A 21,436-nucleotide genomic window follows, 5' to 3' on the forward strand; every position below is an offset into this window, starting at 1 on the left:
TGAAGAGTTTATACCATGTCTGGACCCTTTCCATGCTCCTATTATGGGATTCATATTCTAGGTTTCTCATATTTGATGGCTTTATGTTTTATCCCAAATATATTCCAATCTGCTGTATTAAAGGGTCGCTTGGTTGAGTTTCCTCCCTGGACACCAACCCAGCTTGAAGAGCTATTAAGTTTTGATGCATTGTCTTTCCCTAAACATACTTATAAGTACTTTGTGACCTCTGTATTCTTGCAAAACCTCCAGTGGTACCATCTTTAGAAATAGTCCAGAAAGCCTCTAATTCAAAAAACATTGCATTAATCTTGACTTCATTGTGACTTCATCACTTCATGTGATGTCATTAGATGCCAAAACTATGTGCAGGAACAGACAGGAATTCCCAAATTTTTATAGACAAACCTTTTTTCCCCACCTCCTGTCTTGATAACGTCTTTGATAGAAACATTAAACTTAGGCAATGAGGATATTAAAGTTATTTTTTTTAAATTGTTTGCTATAGCTATTCCTTTAAACTGTTCCAATATATTTTTTTGTAACCAGATTTATGCTACAATAACACTGACACATTGAAAGCAGTTAAAATAGTAATCAGCATATCTTTGTAGCTGATGAAAAACCATTCAATGGACAATATAATAATTATGAAAAGATGTAATTGTGCAAGCCTTCTATATAGCAGATTTTACAATCATGTTACTTTGCTGGTTAGCCAAGGCGTGAGCGAAAATTAACTTTATGTTTTCCAAACGGGGAAAATAATTAGATTTTGCTTAACGTATTGTTGGAGGCTTTTTGAGAATTGGCTCGGTATGTTAATTATTCTAGGCACATTAATATGGATCTTTCGCTTTGTTTCATTCCATTTATCAAAATGTCTCTAATCAGTGTTTTTATTGGTGGGTGTAATTATTTATGAGACTTTTGTTTTAAGTATTGGGGCTGTTGTCTAAAGAGCGATAATTAAGCATAAGGGAGAAACAGACCTTATTCACATCTTCTATAAATGGGTCTGTTTACTAAGAACTTGAGTGGTCAGTGGCATTAAGGGTTAACTCAGATGGTAATACTTGACTTCAGTTGTATGCCCTTGCATGCTAGCGCTTGCAAAACACATTGTAGCATCATGAATCTGAAGTTCTTTTGCCAGGGCTTGCGAGTGCCTATGCATGCCCTCACCTGTAACATACAAAATTACAACCCCCTTCTGTGCTATATTTAAAAAAACCCAAAAAACAACTAATAATAAAACGTGATCTATAAAAGAAATGAAACCTGAGTCTCCGACTGAGCAATGATGTACCCTGCTCATAAGTATTTTTTTAGAAATAGATGTCACATAAAGATCCCTGCTGTCTCCTTGCTGGACAACCAGGAGAATGTTTGAAGGGGACAATGAGCAGCTAGACCCACAGTTACAGTTCCATCCAACCGTATAGTTATGCCAGAGCTAAGGAATTCAATACATATACTTAACATTTTCCATAAATACAACGTAACATTGACATACCAGAATTCTATAACACATTGTCTTCTTTTCATCATCTAAGGGTGCGGCTGTTGGGACAACGAGGGCCGCACACAAATCGTTGCTTCCGTGGTAGTGAATCTTATATAACCAATCCTTATTCTGTTTCTTGGACTCCAGGCTGTTTGTTCTTTACTCATGTGCACATTTAATCATCCACATGGCATATTTTATGGCACCAGGTTACTATAACATACTAATTACTAACCACACGTATGACATAATACATTTCATGCCCATGGGATGCTACCTTGGCATCTGTTATTCTTGACCAGCCAATACCTCATTGAGTAACTTTGATTCCTTGTCCGTAGATTTTCGTGTACCAGACCTTGTTTCAAAAAAACATTGCATTAATCATGACTTTATTGTGACTTCATCACTTCATATGATGTAATTTGATGCCAAAAGTATGTGCAGAAACAGGCAGGAATTCCCAAATTTTTATAGACAAACCTTTTCCCCCCCACCTCCTGTCTTGACAACGTTTTTGATAGAAACTCGGGCAATGAGGATAAGACAGACTCCACATTAAAGGTCTGTCTTATGACTCCAGTTGTTACATTGTTACAGGAAAACTCACCTTAATTCATTCTAAACCAACAATATGGCCGTAATTTCACTAAATGTTGTTGTTTATACATAGATATATATTCATGGTTTATTTATGTGCCTAAATTCCAGTTATATTTTTCAAATCCTACATGATGTATTTGTTTAAAATGAATACAAGGCACATAATTCCCTGTACTCCATTAACGCTTCCCATAGTGAGGGAATTTAAACATGCATGGGATAGGCACTGAAAGTTTAACACTGGGAATTGTGACAACTTTAATTCAGTAATAAATAAAGTAATGGCCAGGTGTTAATTGTAACTTGGTGCTAGACTCTGCCCTTTCCTTGTCCTTGGCCATAGATTACCCTTCCCTTCCTTGGTAGCAAAAATTAGAAGCCAAGAGCATTAGCATTCACATAGAAGTGATTCATAAATCCCACTGATATACTCACTCCCTTCTATATTTTCCCCTCGGAACATCTATCATTCAGTAGCAAAAAAGATCTTACTCTGCCTAATTTAGTTTTACGTTAGTGTCTTAAGATACCTTCTAAATACAGCTCGGCACGAAAAAAAATAATATTTTTACCCAAACAATAAACATGAACTTTTTTAATGGAGATTTTGTCTTGCTGGAAGTGCGTTCTGCACAATAGTCTTTGTCTGCCATGCTTATGTTATAAGGAACATATTTATGTACCTGGGAACTTCTTAACGCTGGCTGCTCGGGGCACCCCTACTCCATACAGGAGACAGGAAAGGGTGTGGTTTTGATAAGGGGGCAGGGCTATATGTGCATAAGAGGCAGGGCTAGCCCCAGTAAGTGGGCGGAACCTTGACAGGGAATGAGGATACTCACCTGGAGCCCCGGAGAACCCAGCTGGAACCCAGTAAATTCCCAGTTCAACTTCCAACTTAGTCGCCCGTTTTTCCTGTTGTAAAGACTCAGACCTTAATCAGTCGTTGGTCTCGTCTTAGATTCAGGATCCATATGCTGATCCCAAATTAAATTTTCTCGCTGTATTATAAAGTTGTTTGTTACAACTCGATCCCTTTGTTTGACCCAGAGTCAACGGGTGAATCTCTACTTCCTTGGATCTCCAGGTCACTCTTTTTTCTCTGGGCAGGTGAGCCGTATTTGCCCACACCCACTCCCCACCCAATTTCCCTCCCGCTCCGATCTCATTTAATGCTAATTGGGGCTAGCCCTGCCTCTGTCAGTGACTAACCCACCCCCTCATGAAGCCACAGTCTGAGAGAAAGGAAATGCTCCGGGAAGCCTGCCCTAAGATGTCCCCAAAAATGCCCAATATGTTTACTAACACTAACATTTTCTTACAAATTGAAAATTATATTTTTAAGAAACCGAGAAGTATATAGATAAATCCTCAAACATATAGCTTATCAATATCCCCCAGTGTCACCACCATACCTGGGAACTTTATGGCTCCGTCTACCCCTTGCCCCCCCCTTGTAGGATGTGGACAGGAAGTCCCGCTGAAATCAGTGGGCGGTCCTGTTGATGTTGGTGGGCGGTTCCGATGATGTCGCACACATTCCCGTTGATGTCAGTGGACAGTCCCGTTGACGGCGCTCCTATTTAAGGGGGAAATGGATGGGGAGCAGAGCGTGTCAGAACCTCTCCCATGAGCCGGTGTTATCTGGTGGCCAGCGCTGCTTCTCCCGGAGTCTTTGGGTGAAACCCAGAGAATTCCAAGCTATGGTCACCACTTCCGAGGTTGCTTAATGCCTAAAATACTAAGTAGAAAATCATGAATAAGCTTAGAGGTAAAAAAAAAGATGATTCTCACTACAACGGTCCATAAAAATATTAATATAATGCATTTATATTCTCGGACAAAATTTTCATCCATCACATCCAGTGGCGTCGCTACAGGGGGGCACCACCTACCCCGGCGATCTGCCCCTCAAACTGAAGGGCATCACCAGGGCCACCTGATCCGGCCGTCGACGTCTCGCGCAATGACGCGATGACGTCACCGCGTAACTTTATTAACAACTGACAATTGACTGACAATAAAGAGGTATGGGGGTATGCTGCTTAGATGCCTGTATCTCAGGCATCTAAGCAGCTACAGACCCCCAACATATACAGTGGGAAGGTAATTACCTCACCTGTCCAACGGTATATATATATAAAAGAATAATAAATAAAAGAATAATAAATAAGAATAAAAATACTAAGTTAAAAAAATAAAAATGTAAAAAAAGGCAGATAAAAAAAGATCAAAATTGCCTAGAGACCCCCAAATTAAATTATTTAAACATAAAGTAGTTTAACTTTAAAAAAAAAATGTGGGCAGTGTGGATGCCAAGGCTGACTTTGGGGTGCAACCTATGATCTATGCCTGTAATTTAGGGGGTTTTAAATATACTTTTAATGCTGTGTTTTTATGAGAATTCCAATTGATCTACACCTGCAAAGCTGGGTTTGTGTTATTCTGTAGATCCATATCTGCTATGCTATGTTTCCATACATTATTTATGTATACCTACAAATACAGGGTTAATATGTCTTGTTCAGTTGATTAATACCTGCAATGCTGTTTATATGTATTTATTTGATCTATACCTGCAATGCTACATTTCATATATTATTATTATTGTATATCTGCAAATACAGGATTTGTATGTCTGATTCTGTTGATTTGATATATACCTTCAGTACTGAGATCACAAGTGAATTTCAATTGATCTATACATGCAAAGCTGGGTTTGTGTGTTAATGTGTTGATCTATACCTGCTATCGGCAGCAGGGTCTACTATTTATATATATATTTATATATATATATCGGCAGCAGGGACTAATATTAATATATATATCGGCAACTTGGGCTAATATTAATATATATCAGCAGCAGGATCTAATATTAGGCCCTGAAATCATTTAGTGCAAAAGTTAAGGTATTGTGTTGTTTAAAGGATTTCAAGGATTAGTCGTACTAAATTGTGGCTTCAGGCTTCCCATGTTGAATGATCAAGTATTGTATTGTCCAATAACAAAAGTATCATTCCATAGCACACTACTTTTGGCAATATATATATATATATATATATATTTTTTTTTTCTTTTTCAGTGGTATGATTTAATGGTGGAAATTATTAATGCCCCCCGAGTTTGACTGTGGTATCTTGTGTGCCCCCCCTATATATTGTTTCTAGAGTCGCCACTGATCACATCTACATTATTTTAAAAATGTTACTACCTTCCTGGAAAATCCATTTACTACAAATGGATATTCAGCTCAAGAATCACTCGTGATAACCTTTAATCAAAAGTACCATACTTACAGATCAAGAGTCAAGAAAATTCAAATACAGCGGTAATTATTTATGGTCCTTGTTTGGTTAATCTAAAATGAAAGCGATCATTTCTTCCTTTCTGTTTGAGCGGTACCTGCACGGATTTAACCTTTTGTTCTTTCAGTATTTCAAAACTGCTATTTTTGTTAATTTAGATTACATTTCTGCTCATGTTGATGATAATTTCATGCTATCCATTCCATGGACAATTACCATAAATTAAATGTCCTAAGATGAAAGGCAAAATAACCATCTTTAAGTGTCTGTCATTTAAATAAATGGATTTCACACTTCAGCTCCAAATGCTTTTCCTGTCCGCGCATGTTTATTTATATATTGAAATGGAATAATCACATAAAGGAGTAACCAAAGCTGATAAATAGCCGTATAAATCAGATGTCTGCTGTCTTCGGAAACTGATTTATTGATATTTATACTAATAATACTTAATAATTACTTATCAGCCTTCACCTAAGGGAACCCGTAATTAAACAAAAGCTAGGAATTCATACTAATTCTCTAAAATACGCAAATATAAGGAACAAAACATTTTTTCCCTTGAGCATAACCGTACCTGGGAACTCTCCGCATTTGACCCAGATATTGCCGGGTGAAGCCCCGCTTGTCTGGTTCTCCGGGTCAAGACCCGAATCCTCCGGGCCGCTGGAGAGGGGTATTGACATGCCCTGCTCCCTGCCCATTTTCCCTTTAAAAGGGGAGCAAGAACGCCCCCAACATCAGCGGGACCGCCCCGACGTCAGCGGAAACTCCCACGACGTCAGCAGGAACGCCCCGGACATCAACAGGAACTCCCACTGACGTCAGGGGGATATTTTGGGTGAGTTGGATATGTTTGGCCGCACGTTAGGTTTTTGTGTACACAGATCTTGCGCCTGGAAATCTGCCCCAATGTGTCTAACGGCCAGTCCAGGGCTGCTGTCCAGGTTCATAACCATCCAGCTGGAGGCAGCGGCTGTCAGCATACCTGGGAACTCACTGGCTCCGGCTACCTGGAGCCCTCCTTGTGGGATGTGGGTAGGAGGTCCTGCTGATGTTGGTAGTCGGTTCCCACTGACGTTGTGGAACATGTGCCATTTTTGGAAGGGAAGTTGGCGGGGCGTGCCATAACTCCGCTCCTGCCACCCAGAGTTTACCTGCAGTGACCCAGAGAAACGGCACTGTACCCTGACTGTTGTAGCCTTGATTTCCGGGCTAGGCTTGTCCCCCCATTAACCCCAATAATGACACCACACACCATAGAATATGGATAAGAAAAGGCCACAGCCAATTGTCCCCCCCAAACCTGAAACAATAAACATCGGTGCGTTAACAAAGACAATGACTCAAAACACCAACATGTAAATATATACAATAAACACAATAAACACACAAAGCTTGCCAAGTAATCCAGGTACCAGAGCCAAATACCACTTAAAGGGGGGGGCATACCCGGATGACATACCCCCTGGATACCTGGCAAGCTGCCGCCACCCCCACAGACTGTGACAAACACCACAAACCCCAAGCTAGAACACCAACATAAGGGGAGGGAGGGTGGGACACACAACCAGTTAAATTAACCACAAGAATGGTTCCTAAACCCAGGAAAACAGCCCCTTAAATAATCTACCCCCAACACCACACCCTCAATACCCCTCCTCTGCACAATAGTCAGGGCTTACTATAGCCCATGCTGCCCCCCCCCCCCCGCGGGCATCAGGAGTCTCTGGGCGAAGCCCGAAGAGTTCCCTAGTAGGCCTTGCAGCTATGCTGTGGGGCAGCCGTGCTCCAGGAGGGCATGGTGGGAGATTTTTTACTTTCATTTCTCCGTTTTTGTCTCTGTAAGCACAGTTTGTGTTAGTTTATGCTCTGAAGAGCCAGTTGTGAGATGTATTTCTGAGGGGGATGCCAGGGAAGGGACGACATGGATGGAGATTCGATTGAAGTTTTCATTTTATTCAAAAAGAATACTTCAGATTTTATTGAACAACAATATGAGATTTTCTGGGCCCTGTATATTTTAGTTTACTTTCTTTAGTGTTTCCAGAGTACATCTTAATATATATACATATAATATTATATAATATTGTTTTGGTGATCCTGGTCCAGGTCTGGTTTTGCCGTGTAAATTTATAACGCAGAGTTATTTTTTTTAAAATATTTGTATGACATATTTATATTACTCTAGCAACACTGGGATTGCATATGTCACAGCCGGGCTATATGAATGAAATAGTGACGTTCTCTGCACAAAGTGTCGCAATAATAGATCAACATAATGCTAACAGATTGAGTACAAGAGATTGGGTTATGCATTCCGTGACACGTTCCTGAAAAATATGTATAGAATTTCCAGTTATTAATTATTGTGTGTTTTTTTTCCTTCTAAAAAGGAAGAGTGAGGTCTATAGCTATATTTGTTAAGTATAATGACTCTAAAGTGGCATAACAATGAATTGTTTGTAAAAAAAAATTATTATAATTTTGCTAGGCTGTCAACAAATAAAAACCATTCAATTTAATGATATTATCACAGAGACACTATGGCCATCAGATGTATACTCCCAGCAAATCCGACTTTCAGGAAAACCCTCTCTATAAATTTCGATGTTTCCCTTGCCCCCCCCCCAATGTCATGACTTGCCGGCCAATGTAGATGGGCTTCCCATAACCGGCTACCTGGAACTCTTCCTCATCTAGCGGAGTGGCTTTGTGTGACAGTCTTTAGGGAAAGTGAGTAGATAGTGGATGAGGATAAACATTACTACCCATGCCCGGAGAAAATGACCCAGTGGGCAACCTGAAGACTACGGAACCCAAAGGGGTTCCCAGGTATGCTCACCACCAGGCAGCTTCAGCGCATTCTTGGCAGTTCCAGGGGTACTGGCATGAACAGAAAATGTCACCATTAACTAGAGAGGGGCACTTTCCTGGCAGTGATTGGCTGCTTTGAGGTTGGGAAGGGTGACTCTGATTTAACGATTTTGGGCCAGGTGTGTTTAACTAGTAATTCCCCATACAGCCGCCAGGGTGGTTAGAGTGACAAGGGCGTTAGACAGCATTTACATGGCTGCATCCTTTCCTGTTACCTTATTATGGTTTTCAGACTTCTAATATGGATGGTTGACGGCCGTGCTCAGAAGTTGGGAGATCATTTCAGTACAGACATCCGATATTCTGGTTTCGTAAACTTTTCAATATATAATGCCTTACTTTTAAATAAATGTATATTCCGAACAATTACACTTCTTTACAAAAAAAAAAAAAAGTTCTAATAATTAAAAAATAATTAAATTAAACAAAAGTATTTTATACTGTAGGAACATGTGTGATTAAAACAGCTGGAGAGTATATATATATATATATATATATATATATATATATATATATATATTTATATATATATATATATATATATATATATATATGGATAATTGGAATGAGACAATTCTTTTCTGGTTGAATCATAGAGTTAAATCATTTTTTCTGCATGCTTATTTCCCAAGAGCTGCATACTGATTATAACGTGACAGCGCAGTGTTGTGTGTCAAAATGTCCTTGTTTGTTAGGTAGCTTTCTGTATTTAAACAATCAATATTTTGTGTCAGTCGCGAAGTAATTCAAGAAATGTCACAAGGTTAACCGTATAAAAAAAGTACGATGTTTTCCTTCAGCCTGCAGTGGAACGATACCTGAATCTTTAACGTTATATATCATAGTTGATCGAAATGGTTGCTTTTCAAACAATTTACGCTTTGCCTTTCTTAATGTCCACGTTAAGACACAAGCCGGCAGTTTTTTTTTCCCCTCTAAAATAATAATACATGTTCCAGGAGTCCTTGATGAGAAGCCGAGTTAGATGTTCTCTCACCTGCATGATAATAACGTATCCGCCAACTCTGTTCGACAAAGATTTCCTTGCCTTTCAGGGTATGCCCTTCCAACACCTCACACCCTCGCCAATAATTTTATCCCTGTCGCCTTTTTTTTATCCACGCTCATACTCTTTAAATCAATGAACGAAATATGTGTGAAATAGTATGGACCCTTTGTGTCCGAAAACAGCACATACTAATAGAAATTATCTTGCTTTCTTGTTCATAGCAATGGCAATTTTCCTTTGTTCCGCAGCGTGATCTTTAGTATGCTAGATACGTCGCCGGTGTTCAACGAACAGCATTATGTACACATACAATTTCCAAGCCTATGGCTCCAATAATCTTTTCAACCATTTCACAAAGTGAACATAATCTGTAAAAACAAGCTTCTAGCATGAAGGCGCTTACAAGGATTTTCACAGACGCTATTACGGAGATTGTCTAACATAAGAAGTTGTCAGCCAAATGAAATTAAATGGATTCTTATATGTGTCGTGTTTTCTTTTAACTGAAGGAACAGTTTCATTAAAACAAATTTTACATTCACAAATCCAATCAGTGCAATGTCACATTAAGTACAATTAATGTTACCATTTTTTTTACAGTAATGTATACCAAAGCAATGCATATGTGTGTCCAATTAGCTAATTAGTATATGGGTTGCTGTCTTGACCCTAGTGCGACTGCAGAAAACACTAAGACCATTAGATCGGATTAAAACCCCGCCACTCAGGTTCAAGCCATGAGGGGTCCCTGTACATGAAGTTATTCCGCTACAGGTTACCGTTAATACAGTATATTTACTTATAAATAAGGAAAAAACACCGAACCTCAAAATAGTTACCGTCCTATCTAACATTACACTTTTGTCATAGTGACACCATTTGTATAAATTGAATTAGTAGCCTTTATGGATACTCACACTAAATGTATCTCTGCCGTCCATCCATTCTGGGCAGAGGTGTGAGGAGTACAGGGTTTGGACGTCAGGATCTGATCCACCGGGATCTCCTTGAAGCACTACTGACAGGGGTAGAAGGCTTGTGGCCCCAATAGCAACTGAACCTTCTGACCCCTATTGTAATGGAGCTTTACAGTTAACGGCGTAACACAAGAAAAGGAATAATAAGTGCTGTCTAATAATAGGTAACATGATCTACAGACATTTTGGTTGTGGCTCCAGCTCTGTGGCTCTTACAGTCTAAGTAGCAGTAGGGAGCAGGCAGACATACAGATGCATATAGCGGGTGGAAGAAGGTTCAATTTACAGGCGTTCTATGTGTGTGAAATCATAGTATGTAAGTAACTTTGGTGTACAGTTAAAAGATGTTCTTTTAGCTTGCTTTTGAAGTTATGGAGAGTTGAAGCTTGATGAATGTCCAGTTGTAGGAAGTTCCAAAGACATGGAGCAGCGAGAGATGTAGAAGGGATAAAGCAGTAGCTGTTAAAGGAGCAGCGATGGTGTGTAGATGGTGTGTAAGCCTATCAGAGATGAAATATACAATGAGGGAGAATGCTGAAGAGCCTTGAAGGTAAGAAGAAGAACTTTGAAGGTGATACACCATTTTATAGGAATGCCAACCAGTGGCGTCGCTACAGGGGGGCAATTGCCCCCCCCTAGGTTAATCCTTGCCCCCCCTGCCGAATTTGGAATAAAGTCGCAATGCGACTTTAAATCCCGTCTTTTTTTTTTTTTTTTTTATGCGGAGGAGAGAGAGGGGCGCCTAGCAACCGCTCGGCGCCCCCTATTCTCCTCCACGAAGCCTCTACCTCCATCGTGGTGCCGGCATTTCATCCTGAGCAGTGGCGTCGCCAGGGGGGGGGCCAGAGGGGGCCATGGCCCCCCCTACATTATGCTGTGCCCCCCAGTGTGCCCCCCCAATTGAAACGCTATACCATTGACCCGGTGTGCCGGAACACTAAGCTCCAAATGCAGCCGATGCGGCTGACAGTTTCAAAGCGGCTATAAAACCGCCCCCGCTGGCTGCTTAATGGATTGCCGGCATGCCAATCACTGACTGAGGCTCTTCGTCCCGCCCCTTTGAAGGGGCGGGCTCTTACGGAACAGTTGCTTGTCACTGCCTGACAGGGAGAAGAGCATGAGGGAGAAGAGCGGTCTGCTGTGTTACAGTGGAAGAATGAAGGCCAGCAAAAAAAGTATTTTATTTTAAATAAATAGTGGAGGTGACAGAAGGAGGGACATTAACAAGGGGGGGCTGCATTGGGAAAATTAAATAATACAAAAAGATGGTGTCTGAGGACATAATTACACATCAGGGTGGTTAGAATGTCACATATATCAATACACAAACGGGGGGGGGGGGTTAATACACATGGGTATGGGGGCCATTATATTAACCAGTACAAGGGGTTGGTGCATCAATACACAAGGGAGGGGGGCTGGCTGGGGGGATCAAATAAATCAATACACAAGGGAGGGGGGCTGGCTGGGGGCATCAAATAAATCAATACACAAGGGAGGGGGCATCAAATAAATCAATACACAAGGGAGGGGGCTGGCTGGGGGCATCAAATAAATCAATACACAAGGTAGGGGGGGCTGGCTGGGGGCATCAAATAAATCAATACACAAGGGTGTATTGCAAAAATGCACAAAGGGGGGTGGCTGGGGGGGGCACAAATACACAAGGGTCAATACACACAAACAGCAAAGCAATGTGGAAGGCATTATATATAATTATCCCATCCTGATGTGGGGGTCCATGTGGCAGCAGAGCCTGCCCTGGTGTATGTGTTTGGGTGTCAGTGTGGCAGAGCCTGTCCTGATATGAGTTTGGTCATCTGTTTCCTGGCACTTTACTTGCTGTAGAGGGTTAAATAGAACTTTGTAATTTTTATTTATCCATATTTTGTGGTCACTTCAGAGGACAAAACTTTCTAGGCCTAGAAATCAGTGAGAGGAAAAGTAAAGGTTTTGTGTTATTTCAATCTGAATATATTATTAAAAGTTAGATGTTGGTTCAGAGTTTGTGAAACTCAATTCTTGATTACAGTATACAGGACACTATTCCCCTTTGGTTTCACAGGCCTTCACAGACCAAGTGGTACTCAGCTTAGTTATATGCAGCTGTATGCATTGTGTTATCTGTGATGAGGGGTTCATTTGGTGACACAGCGCTAAGATGGTTGTGATGCATTAATGGCTAAAAGTTTTGTTGAAGTTTCCATTATGTCTAATCTCCTTAATTTATTTGGGCCTTTTAACTTTTTGATTTCTGGGATTTTAATAATGTGATAAAAAAGAATGATTTATAGTTGTTTGGATGTCAAATAGTGTGTATGTATACCTGCAAATACAGGTTTGTTTTTTTATCTCATTCAGTTGCGTGTGCTGTTTCCATGTGTTGTTTATTTGATCTATACCTGATCTACAGGGTGTAAGTAAAAGAGCGGTATGGTTTAGTGAATGAGGGGACAAAGGGACTCTGGGGATGATTACAGGGGAGAGGACCTCTCAATGTCACAGTGCAGTCAGAAGGAGGGAACACTGCACTGACTCTCACTGTCTTCCCCTGATCTGCAGTCAGTGTGGCAAATATATTGGCAGCAGGGTCTAATATTAATATATATTGGCTGCAGGGGCTAATATTAATATATATCGGAAGCTGGGACTAATATTTATATATATCGGCAGCAGGGGTTAATATTAATATATATTGGCTGCAGGGCCTATTATCAATAAATATTGGCTGCAGGGGCTAATATTTATATATATATTGGCTGCAGGGACTAATAATATATATCGGCAGTAGGGGCTAATATTAATATATGTTGGCAGCAAGGTATAATTTCTATGTATATCGGCAGCAGGGTATAATATAAGTATGTATCCGCAGCAGGGGCTAATATTAATATATATCCGTAGCAGGGGTTAATATTAATATATATCGGAAGCAGGGTGTAATATTTCTATATATCTGCAGCAGGGTCTAATATATATATATATATATTGTCAGCAGGGGCTAATATTAAAGAATGAAAAATAACTGTCACTTTAGCTGTTATTTTGAAATCATATTTTAATCACAGTCTTTACTTCAAAGAGATAAGTGCATATTATGTAGTTAAAAATGCACGTCTAACGTGTGTGTGTGTGTATATATATATATATATATATATATATATATATATATATATATATATATATATATTGTATATGTACCGTTTTATAATTGGCCCCCCTACTTTGGTCCCTGGCCCCCCATGTGCCCCCCTAAATATGAAAGCTGGAGACGCCACTGCTTGAGGGGAAGGCCTTAGCGGCCGATAACAAGCGAGAGGTTCAGTGGCCAGAGTAGCGGAGGAAGACGGATATATCCATTATACCCATTCGGGGACCAAGATCCGTAACAGCTGGTACTCAAGAAAATACATTTCTTTGCCATTTTAACACTGAAATGATCGCATTACATGGGAATGGTATAAATATTAACTATATATATATATATATATATATATATATATATATATATATATATATATATATAACTTTAGCTCTGCATTGCTTTACAGTTATCTATCTCTCCCCCTCTCCTCCTCTCTCTCTCTCTCTCTCTTACTGTATCTCCTCACACTCTTTCTCTCTCTCTCTCTCTCTCTCTCTCATTGAATTCAATGAGACTGCTTTACTGCCACTGATTGTTTTTTCTTTTTAAAAAGCATCTGTATTGTTGTATTGACAGTGAATTAATTTAGGATAATACATTTTTTCATTTAACCCATTCAATACTTTACAGCTCTCTTGCTTATATATATATATATATGTGGCAGCCTGATAAACAACTTACACTTTATTAATAAATAGCTTAATGTGTCCTTGAAAAAAATGTTCCATAAGTAATTTTCTTAAAAGCCCCCCATAGTACATCTCCATGTCACAGAGTATCTGTGTATGATGTCATATCTCAGCACTCTGCAACAAGTGTGGCAGCTGACTAGGGGAGTCTGAGGGTGCTGTGCGTGGTCTTGCTAAGGGCTGTTCCAAGGGTAAATACATAATTGCCATTTTTGCGCTATGTCGGTTCAGCGATTATTCTCCTTTCCTGTGAATAGTGTACCTATGTAAACTATATATTGTTTTTTTCAAGGAGAGATAAAGCTTTCTTTTGATATCATAGTTGGATGATTAGCTGAAAATTTCGAATGACAAATTTAGTAAAAACTAGCAAAAACTAGAAAAAAAACACCTAATTATTAATTCCCTCTGAATCCTCACAAAATTAGGTAAAGTGATGGAAAATCCCCTCCAAGTTTATCAATTCTGGTGTCCTGATTTCAGAAATACCTAATTTATAGAGATTTTCCACACTTTCCCAGCACCAGGGAACATACTATAAGGTGTACATTTTTTGTAGAATTTTTATGCTTATGGCTTAACGGGTTTGGAGGTTGTGAACGGGAGCAGGATTATACAGGGTTATACTGGGTAGATGTTATGTTAGGGCTATGGGATGCAAGGTTTTTAAAAAAAATTTTTTTATTATTATTATCTTTTTTATATATTTCTTTAAATGTTTTTTTTTAATTATTTTTTTAATTTTTTCTATATTTATAAAAAAAATGGTTAGAGGTCCTCTTAGGGACCTCTTGAACATGTTATTAATGCCAGTGATGTCACAATGACTCACTTTATAATTTTTTTTTATTATTATTTTTTAAATGAATAACCATCTTTTTTTCTCTTTTTCATTTTGCAGCATGGGAGGAGGGTGAGAGCCGGGCGAGGACACACGTGGACGGCGGGGATGAACGGTAAGTTCCTGACAAATGTGAAATGCCAGTGAGCAGTTGCTAATGCCAGTAAGGTATTGTCGTGTATAAAAAGGGGCATCAATTCCCGGGATGAAGATATAATTTTGCCTCTGTGTAAATCAACGGTAAGGACACACCTTGAATATGCTGTGCAATTTTGGGCACCTATTCTAAAGAAGGATATCATAGCACTAGAAAGGTTAACAAATTTAAATCTGGTTAGTTTAGAAAAACGGCACCTCAGAGGGGATATGATAGTCATTCTGCCCCATGTGCTATTCCGAGTATCTTTGAAGCCGGCCAATGCAATTTACCCCATCAAACCATATATTTTTGAAAAATAGACACCTCAAGGTATTTCAAATGCTGGTATTTTAACCCTTTCCATGCACTTTATCAAAATATGTGGTAGTAATATATTTTGTGTTTTTTTATCACTAAAATTGCGCTTCAGGTATGGATTTACAGCTCTTGGTATGCGTCACAACCCAATGTGTGTTCAGCAACTACTTCCGGGTACAGTGATACAACCCATGCATGGGTTTGACTGGTGTTTGGGGTTAAAAGGCCACATTTGGGAAGTGTGCTTTTTCCCCCCTATTTTGGTCAGTCTGTGCCTATGCCTGAGCCCGGCCACTACAACTTACCCCATCAAACCATATATTTTTGAAAACTAGACACCCCAAGGTGTAAACTTTATTTTTTTATTTTACTTATTTTATTCTTTTTGGACTTTTTTTTACATTTTGCTGGAACTGGATGGTTCCTCTGATGCATACTAATTTTTAAATGTTACCATTTTTTTTTAAACTTTTTTTTCCCCATTTAAAAAAATAAATATTTACTAATCACAAGCTGGACCCCATTGACTTGCATGGTTGAATGCAGTACCAGAGGCAAGTCGTAGGTCGTTAAGTGACCGTGTTGCATGACGTGTTTGACCCGTCAATGGATGTTAAGGGGTTAAACAGCAACTGGATGAATACTTGGAAAAACATAGTATTCAGGGAATGTAATGATTAATTATGGGGAAACAGTTTCTTGATCCAAGGAGAAATGTGACTGCCATTTTGGGGTCAAGAAGGATTTTTTTTCTCTGATTAGTGCAAAATTGGAAAGAGCCAAACTGGGTTTTTTTGCCTTCTTTTGGATCAACAGCAACAAATTAACAGATGTAAGAAAGGCTGAACTGGGTGGATGCATGTCTTTTTTCAGCCAATATAACTATGTAACTATGAATGTGCGTGTAATACGATGGCGCCCGCCGGGGTCACACAGCACGGAAGATCTTTTAAGCTCTATTAGCAAAATCTGTGGCACAAAAGAGAAGAGTCTGGACCTCTGGATCCTTTTTGTATTTATCTAGAAGCCCCACTAAAGTTACTGTCGGTTTCATCTCAAGGTTCTAGTGCTTTTCCACTTATTGATCCAAAGATAAATCAGAGGCTGTTTTGGAGTAAGGACGGAATTTTTACCCTTTTTGAGGCACAATTGGAAATCCCTTCATTGTGGGCTTTTTGCTTTTTCTGGATGACTATGTTAATTATGTTACAGATGGGGGTGGGCTCTATGCGCGCATGCAGAACCTGGGGGCTGCGGAAACAAGAAAGCAAACATTTGAAGAACTAAAGCAGTTAGTTTATTCAATGATCTAAAGGACCTTTTGAGAGGTTCCGACACAGGCGTGCATACATCTCGCACGTGGCAGATTAGGGGACGTCATCAAGGTGGGAGGGAGCTGACTCCATTGAAGTGGAATGGTCCTCTTTTTCGATAAATGTGGTGGAGGGCCACTCTTCAGAAGAGGACTTTTGGGGCACCATAAAGCGTCCGTTATCCCAATATCCTCAGGTCCAGACCGTATCGAATCCATGTCCGGTTGAATGGAGTCTGGTGGTGGTCTCCAGTTGGCAGTCATGGACTGTGACCTGCTCCCTCCTCAACACCAGGTGGTTCCTGGCAAACCATAGAGCGTCCTTTACAAAGCACATGAGGCGCCAGGCATCCTCAATGGCGCTCTCAGTGTTTGTTCCTAGAAAAAGTCTGTAAAGTACAGAGTGGTTGGACAGGTAATTTCTCTCGATCGAGTCCTTGAGTTCCAACTCCAGGGCTCTGAACAAAGCCTGTGCAAATGGGTTCTGCTAGAACAAGTGAAGGGCATTTTCCTCCTCCACAATGCAGTATTGGCAGTGTCTATATCTGCACAGCCCCCTGGCATGCATAAATGGCCTCCCTGAATGGCTATCCATGTCTTTAATGTCTTTATGCCACTTGGTCAGCCTGCTTGATGCTACATTTGCCTAAACAGTCGTGGCTGTAGCAGCAGGGAGCCCTTGGATGTTGTCAAAAATGTCTTAGGAACTATCATCAAGGTGCGTGGGAGCCGACTCAAGTGAGGTTGAAGAGTCCTCTTTATCAAAAAATGTGTCAGAGACCAACTCTTCAGAAGAGGACATTTGGGACATCGTAGATGATGAAGAGACCGGTGTCCAACTATGCTCACTCTCAGTCTCAGTCCCAGTCTTGGTCTCGGTCTCAGTTCCGGAATATGATGAATCCATGTCCGGTGAAATGGAGAGTGGTGGTGTGATGTCTCCAGTTGTTCTGGCTTCACCTTTCTCACATTCATCAGGTCCTAGGCTGAAATAAAGAGCATTTGGGATTTAATGGGATGATCACGGATGAAGCTAATGGTTCCATGAGCAGAAACAAGCAACACACCAGGTAACATTGTAACAGCCAATAGTCGCCGGGGACATTCTGATCTTACCCAGCAGTATCACTAAGACATGTTGTTCTATCACCGTAACCACCAATTTATACAGGGATGTGATAAATGCCCCGTTATGGTGTAAAATACGTTGTTTTTGGTAAATGCTACCCCAGCCAGGGCCTTATGAACTTATAACAATATTATTAAGTGGGAAACTTACTTTTTTTTAGCCTTAGACTTCCGGTATGTAGTATATAATAGAATGGCTATAATCACGTCCAGCAGGACTTTACAGATACAGAAAACCATCAAATATATCTCGGCATTTTCTGTCTGAGATTTCTCCCCATCAGAGCCCGTTCCACTTCCTCCTCCAACGATATGCAAGGGGCTTACAGCTAAAAGCAGGATGCACAGGAGCTCAGAGATAGAGCCGTCGCGTCCCATTTTCACAAGTGATCTGCTTCACGCTGATTGTCTCAGTTGTGAATTGTGAATGTGGCTATTGTGACATCATCGGCTTGATGTCACAGTAAGCAGCGTTTGGAACAGATAATTCTTTTAGAATTCTTTGATGTCATAGGTTTCCATGGTAACCGCATTCCATGAGTGTATAGGTATTTACATGAATCTCTTGATGGCCCTTAATATATATCATATATAAAGAGCAAAGCTTCACTAACTTATATTTATTAGAAGCATAAAAACCCAGAACCTGTTGGCAGATCGGCCCCATTCGGCCCATCTAGTCCGCCTGTTCCTCCAGCTGTAAAAAGTGAAAACTTAATTAGTCTTTGTTCTTGTCTTAGATTCAGGAGCTCTATGACTATCCTGCGCATGTTTAATGTACTCAGACTGATGACATTTTCTAATAAAAGACACAAAGATGTATGAATAATATTTAAGAAAATCTATTGATTTCCCTCTAATAGTTGTGATAATTTAGGAAACATCTCACAAATTAACAATTATATATGAACCTGAAGGAACAGATCATTCAAATAGTAATTCTCTGCTGTTTTGGAACCCAAACTGTTGGCAAAAATGTGCAAATCTTTGCAATGACAGGTGCAGCTTAACCCTATGAGTGCTGGGGGTCGGGGCACATTTCGGGAGGCTGGGTCACTTTCTGTAGTTTGCTTTAGTAATGTGTATATTATAAAAGAAAAATCATCTCATAAGTGGATAAACACACCCACAATTTATTAAATAGGTGACACCTATGTGGATAGGCACATAGGTATATCTTTATATATATATATATCTTGGCAGCAGGGTATAATATTAATATATATCGGCAGCAGGGTCTAATATTAAAGACTGAAAAATAACTGCCAGCTCAGCTGTTATTTTGAAATCATATTTCAATGAAAGTCTTTCCTTCAAAGAGATAAGTGCATATTATGTATGTCTAACGCATATATATATATTTATATATATATATTTATATATATATATATATATATTTATATATATATATATATAGTGTATATGTAGCGTTTTATAATTGCCCCCCCTACTTTGGTCCCTGTCCCCCCATGTGCCCCCCCTACATATGAAAGCTGGAGACGCCACTGATCCTGAGCGCCGAAATATGACGTCATATTTCGGCGCTCAGCAGTGAAGCAGCGGCCACCGCAGCAGAGAACGAAGACACAAGCCTCGTGCTCCCGTCGCTGGACCTAAAGGTGAGACAACTACAAAGGGGGAGGGTAGATAGTGAGTAGGGAGAGGGGGTTAGAAAGTGATAAGGGAGGGAGAGGGGGTTAGAAAGTGATAAGTTAGGGAGAGGGGGTTAGAAAGTGATAAGGCGGGGCGTCCAACATGCGGCCAAATGCGGCCCGCGAGACCTCGAGGTGCGGCCGTGTAAGATCGGCAGCCAGGGCAAGCACCTCGAGCATGTACTGGCTGACTTGGCATGATAGGAGTGTGATTGCTAACAGCAATCAAAGTCCCATCATGCCTAGGTTCCAGCACTTACACATCCAACCAGTAAATGCTGGAACCTAGGCATGATGGGACTGTGATTGCTGTTAGGAATCACACTCCTATCATGCCAAGTCAGCCAGTACATGCTGAAACCTAGCTAGCTGCCCCCTTGTGTATTGATGCTGCCAGCAGTATGGGGTCTGCACATTACTTACAGCCACCCTGTACCAGCATGTACTGGCTGACTTGGAATGATAGGAGTGTGATTGCTAACAGCAATCACAGTCCCATCATGCCTAGGTTCCAGCATTTACTGGTTGGATGTGTAAGTGCTGGAACCTAGGCATGATGGGACTTTGATTGCTGTTAGCAATCACACTCCTATCATGCCAAGTCAGCCAGTGCATGCCGAAACCTAGCTAGCTGCCCCCCTTGTGTATTGATGCTGCCAGCAGTATGGGGTCTGCATATTACTTACAGCCACCCTGTACCAGCATGTACTGGCTGACTTGGCATGATAGGAGTGTGATTGCTAACAGCAAGCACAGTCCCATCATGCCTAGGTACCAGCATTTACTGGTTGCCTGGGTATGATAGGAGTGTGGTTGCTGTGTGGGCAGTGTGGACGCCAGGGCTGGCTTTGGGGTGTGCAACCTGTGATCTATGCGTGTAATTTAGGGGGTTTTAAATATACCTTTAAACATGTTTTTATGTGAATTCCAATTGATCTATACCTGCAAAGCTGGGTTTTTGTGTTATTCTGTAGATCCATATCTGCTATGCTATGTTTCCATACATTATTTATGTATACCTGCAAATACAGGGTTAATATGTCTTATTCAGTTGATTAATACCTGCAATGCTGTTTTCATGTATTTATTTGATCTATACCTGCAATGCTACGTTTCATATACTATTGTATACCTGCAAATACAGGATTTGTATGTCTGATTCTGTTTATTTGAGATCACAAGTGAATTTCAGTTGATCTATACATGCAAAGCTTGGTTTGTGTGTTAATGTGTTGATCTATACCTGCTATTGGCAACTGGGGCTAATGTTAATATATATGGGCAGCAGGGGCATCAATACACAAGGGGCAAAAACACTAAGGGGGGTATAAACGACAATGCAGTGTGAAAAATCCATTCTGATGTAGATGTCTGTGACGTAGATTGTGTCCTGCTGTTTGTGTGTTTTGGTTATCAGTGTAGCAGAGCCTGTCCTCGCTGGAGTGCACAAACATACGTGGGGGCTGGCAGCATCAATACACAAGGGGGGCAGCTGGGGCCATCACATAAATCAATACCAAAGGGAGGGGCAGGCTGGGGGCATAACTACACATAGGGCAGGTTGGTGGCGATACACAAGGGGACAGGAACACAAAAGACATAGGCAGTGTGGAAAAAAAAATATTGTTAGCTTAGCACATCCGGATGCAGGTGTCGGTGTGGCAGAGCCTGTCCTGGTGTGTGTGTGTGTGTGTGTGTGTTTGGGTGTCGGTGTGGCAGAGCCTGTCCTGGTGTGTGTGTTTGGGTGTCGGTGTGGCAGAGCCTGTCCTGGTGTGTGTGTTTGGATGTCGGTATGGCAGAGCCTGTCCTGGTGTGTGTGTGTATAGGTGTTGGTGTGGCAGAGCCTGTCCTGGTGTGTGTTTGGGTGTTGGTGTGGCAGAGCCTGTCCTGGTGTGTGTGTTCGGTTGTCAGTGTGGCAGAGCCTGTCCTAGGGT

Source organism: Sceloporus occidentalis, unplaced genomic scaffold (assembly GCF_023333645.1).
Source record: "Sceloporus occidentalis isolate IW3139 unplaced genomic scaffold, rSceOcc1.0.p SCAF_97, whole genome shotgun sequence".
Classification (NCBI taxonomy): Eukaryota; Metazoa; Chordata; class Lepidosauria; order Squamata; family Phrynosomatidae; genus Sceloporus; species Sceloporus occidentalis.